Below are 5,435 nucleotides of genomic sequence, written 5' to 3' on the forward strand. Positions count from 1 at the left end.
TCCAGTCGTAGAGTAGCAACAGAGGCCTTTTTTTATCCCTTTCTGGCTGTTGTTGTTGTTTTTGTTGTTCTTCAACTTCAGCTGCCCTCCGGTCGTTCCATTCCGTCCGATTTCCTTCAAAACAAGAAGCAAGAGTGGAGGAGAGTTTCTTTAATCATCGTGGATTGTCCAGCAGAATCACCGAGTACAATCTTATTTTCTCTCGAGCTCCTTCTTTTTAATTTCATTTGAATCTCCTCATCCAATGCAATGATACGGCAGAGCTAGTAGATTTGCGTTCTTGGTTTCGTCGTGTAATGTCATCCAGAGTTTGGCATTAGGCCAGCTGCGATGAGCTTTGTCCGTCTGTCCCTTCATAGCGTCCGTTCACCCCAGCTTCTGTCCTGGACGCTCTCACCCTCTCTGTTCATTATCACGATGAGCTTGCTCGCGTTTTTATGACAACGAAAACAACAACAGGCTGATGCGGCTATGGATGATATTCCGGCCAATGGCAGCCCATTGCCCAGTTGTCGCTAGGATACTGAAGCTCCCCATATACTGTACTACATAATTTCTGAGTAGTTCCACTAGCACAAGATGCAACGTGTCATCAAGTTACTTGTCATCTTGTAATCTGGTGGCGTCGCTCAATCAGACTCGCATTACAAGACGCCACAGAGAAGAGACAAATGAAATGACGAAAACCGCAAGCCCTATTACGAAACACTGGCAGACCACAAAATTAGAAAAGAAAAAAGAACTATTCAATTGATTAGATTATTTAAAGTTTTGACAGTAACAATCCTATGTTGATCCTTTAAACAAAAGGCAACTTTTATTATTTCCCTTGTACTTTTATTTCATTTTTTTCTACTGCTGGCTGCTAACGCCTTTGCTTTTCAAACTTTTTTTTCACGTCACCTCGTCAAACTTTTGCTTAATATCTGCCGCAGACTTTTAACTACGATGGAAGGTTCTGCTGCAGTCGTTCTGCATAGAAAGTGGTGGCAAAATTGAATCACTTGATTCAATTTGCATACACGTCCGACTCGTGTCTCTCCCGTCACTTATTCCATTTCGCATTTTGGGTCGACAGCATCCGATGCCCTTGTGCGTGTCACTTTCTGGCGAGTCGTCAGATGATTTGGATTTATGGTCACAATGAAAAGTTTGAATAAAATAAATGGATTCATCAATCCATTATTTCCCATTCCCAATACGGTAAGAACCCGATGCATCCATCCTACAAATAACAAAGACGCCCATAGCCTTTGATCTCGTCATCCAACGACACACAAACCGATTGAAAAATCATAAGAAGATTTACGGATTTACCTTCGGATAGTGCAACAGTATTTTTAGAGACCCAGTACCATCCAATGTGCTCGTTTATTTTTGATGATGTGCTATGATGGAGTTCACCTAGGTCGTCAAGGCACCACTGGCTGCGCATTAAGGTAAAAATACTAGCTATATTCAAAAATGACTTGCAAGTGTGGCCTTTCTTTTGAATTGCTATCGGTTAATTGTGTCTCTCCGCCGCGATTTGTCCCCCCCCCCCCCTTCAATAACAAAAATGTCTTCGGGAGTGATGAAATGGCAAACTGAATATTGATTTACGACATCACAACGCAGATCTATAACTGCCTTTTTTTATTCCCGAAAAGAACTGCAACACGAACGACGTCTGCCATTAGCATTGGCTCATAGCGCAGCTGATGTCCCTCGTTGGTTGTGTACGCAGAATACAAAGGTCGGAAAATCATAAAAGACAAAGTCCCCGTCTTTCTTTTGTGAACGTAAACAAAACATTATTTTTTTTTTTCTCCTCAGGTGGTGGCGGTTCCGGCACGAGAGACAAATGACTGAGTGAGGCCCCAATTATTTAGACGATAGCCTACGTATATAGTTGAAACTGCGGCCCGTCCACAAAAAAGAACTGATGAATCATCCATTACAAAAAATTTGGGAACAATAAAAATAAGTCCATTGAAAATAAAGGTGGCTGTGATGTGCAGGCGGATGATGAATGATCGTGATGGACTTTCAGTGGCTGTTAGCTAGTAGCTTCTAGCTTTTTTCTCAAAATGAAACAAAATGCAACATTTGATGGATCAATACTTTCCTCTTCCATTTCCCTTGATTCTTTCCGTTGCGTTTTTTCTTTTTCTTAATTGCATTTTTATCGCTCTGCTTGTATACGCCGCGGACTCAACACAACACGAGCTGATATGCTTCAGCGTTTAATGACGATGAACAAAAATGAGGAAAAATACATTTGCGAATGAGGCGAAAAATGTTCGTCAGAAGGCACTAGACGATATGCGCCCATTTTATATCACATCGTTTACTCCAGTGAAGACGATAACAAATTAAAATCATTCCACCCTACTTTCGCTTTTGACCTCTCATTAAGTTCAATGGATAAAAAATTAAAAAATCAGAAGAGGTCGTTTGTTTTTGCGCAGTTGACATCTCGTTTTCCAAGAGCAACGACTCGGATTGCTGTCACCATCGCCCAGTGGTTCTATTACGATTGAAAAGTAGAGTCGAGCCGCTTGTTGATTTTAATGAGGCCCAGTCACGGAACTTCACTGAAGTGGACGTAGGGATTATTACTGACGGAATAATTGCCATCGTCCTCCCCTGTTCTTGTTTGATAATCGTAGTGAGCACAGCATGCCGGAAGAACGAGGAAACACAGCAAGACGGACAGGTATCATTTATGTTTTTATTTTTTTTACAAAAACAAAAAAAATCCATCATCTACTTCGACAGACCTTGAGATCGTATATTGTTAATCCTTAGCGGTGCAATTCGCCCGTGTAATCTTAAATGATTGTTACCAATTTGCCATCAAAATTTTCCGTGTTGCACGCGGGAATGCGGGAACAGGCAACTGTTTGTCTGATGGCCATTTTATTGCTGGAAAAAACGTAATAACGATTACCTTTTGTTCTTGATTTTCAAGTCTATGATGGCCGTGTTTCGTGTCGTCTGACACTTTGTTCCACGCAACGGTTAGATCGTTCGCTAACAAGCAAATTAAATAGGCAAAAGAAAAATGTATCGCATCGCGCGAGTTCTGTTTCGTTGTGCCCGTTTCGGCTAAGCTCATTATGTCGTCAAGCGACCTAAATATTGCAGCGTAAGGTCGTTGAGCTCGAGAGCAGCAAGTGGCCATGAAAAGCGTACCGAAAACATCACATTAAAACAATGCGGAAGCACCAGGACGTGGCTACTTGAACGACAAGTAACAGAAAGTCGAGTATAGCTCTCCTACTTTTTACGAACTTTGACGCTATTGCATGGAACAATCCACCGTCTTTTACCCCTTTTCCCTTTTTCTGAAATAATTGCGTCAAAATAAGAAGTGCCATACAGTTTGAACTATGGATAAGTATCCACGTCTGTCAAACGAACTTTACGCTCTTTACAATAATGTTAGTGCAATATTACTTATCTTCTGTATAGGTTACACCGCCGAATAATATTTTCACATGTGACTGGACTGCTGGAACTCGAACAACTTTTTCTCGCTCTGATGCCAGTTCACGGCGAGTGCAACCCATTTATCAATTCGGCAGTATTCAATTTGTCCTTGTAAATCCACCCGGGCATGACCGAGAAGTGCTGGACATCCACACACACACACACACAAATCGCAATTCCATTTCTCCAACAACACATTAAAAAATTAACAAATCTTTTGAATGACACAATGTCCAGACATTGCGTAAAAGTCTTTATACGTTGTGCAGCTTTAAAATAAAAATCGACTTAAGCGACTACCTATCAGCTATCCGGCAATTAACGACCGCAGTTAATCTATAGTCAGACTGTATATAGTGAGTGCATCGAACGTATAATCTACAGTTATTGCGCTTAATCTCTTTACTTCGGCTGTCATCCGCTTGAGCACTGCGGATGATGACTCTCTCCGCCGAAAGTAATGGCGCTCGACGACCAGTCTTTATCGTCTATCCTTCGTCTTGACGTGAAAACGTAACGAGTCCATCATCGCGAAAAATGAATTGGTCAAATCTCTTAAGACGTCTATCGTATAGGAATTAGTTACATCTGTAACTACACACGGACTTGCTTACGTGATTGCTGGCTCTCCTTTTTAGTAAAAGAGAAGTGCAAATCCGATTATTAAAACGTCTTTATCATCTTACCATGTCGTACGTGTTATCCTCAATAATGGTCCACTATACGTCCCCCACTATACGCCTTATTTGTATTGCAAAGAGCTTTTGTCGCCCACCAACGTAACGCAATAAGGCTGATCGCCGTCAATCCATTATGCAAGTTTGAGAGGACTCACGTAAATATGTAAGCATATTACATCAATTAATATAGGGAGTTACTCAAGTACCTTGTTGTACCATGCAAAGCGTATAGGTCATTCACCGGCAAAGAATCACGCCCACCGGTTTCGTTTGTTTACAGAAAGCACGGGAGACAAAGGAAAGTGATGGAAGTTCATTATTTTTGACCTGCCTTTGCGTGCAACTGTTTGTATTGTACCCCCGCGCCAACTGCCACCGTTTTCTGTTAGTTATACCCACTAACCGGCTGGTTCGTGACGGGAGGCACTCACGCACGCATTGGCCCTATCTAGCGGTGGGCATCCACAGCAAAAGAAAACGCAATAAGAAAAAATAAATACGTAACGCTAGATGGCTTTAACGATAGACCATTTTATCGATTTGAATTCAAACGTTTTTACCGCCTGTGTTGGAGAGTGACGTCATGACCGTAGTACAGTACTACGTGCACTGCGCGGAGATGAAACCCATTCAAGTGAAGTAGTTGAGTTGTAGCCGTCCATTTAGTTGATTATGGCAGGGACGGTCACCAACTTTTGAACCCTCTCGCAGATGGTGGGACTCTGCCATAATTAAGTTTCCTTTCCTCTGCATCCTTGACACGACACACTGGCGAATTCATCCAGCTGAAAATCTGAGGAGAAACAAGTTGCAGAACTAGGAAGCTTATCCCTTCAATAAGTTTAGCTATTCCAACTCCCTTAATGGGAGATAATAGTTGAGTAATTACAAATCATGAAATAAGTCAACACTTAAACGAATTGATTTTCTTACTTACTGAGAAATGCCTTTCGTGTGGTCGCGAGGTTCGAAGCCGCACTACTGAGCCGATGATTTTTGAATGACAAATAATGAAGAAAAGAAAGGGGGCGTGTTAGTTTGTCCTTCCTTCCCAAGTTCCTCACCCTGCCTTTCGTTCTAAATTTAAAATATTCAGTCGGCAACGCAAACGACTCAAATTTCTGTCACGAAATACCAGACGGTTTCATGTAATGCTTTTTTCAAGGTTTCAGACTGTGACTCTGTTCCCGTCACGTGGAACACAAAGGACCTCCTGTTATACGCTATATACGATCACTATTACAAAAAAGGTAATGGATGTATCATTTACTGAGAGAGATG

This window comes from Daphnia magna, linkage group LG4 (assembly GCF_020631705.1).
Source record: "Daphnia magna isolate NIES linkage group LG4, ASM2063170v1.1, whole genome shotgun sequence".
Classification (NCBI taxonomy): domain Eukaryota; kingdom Metazoa; phylum Arthropoda; class Branchiopoda; order Diplostraca; family Daphniidae; genus Daphnia; species Daphnia magna.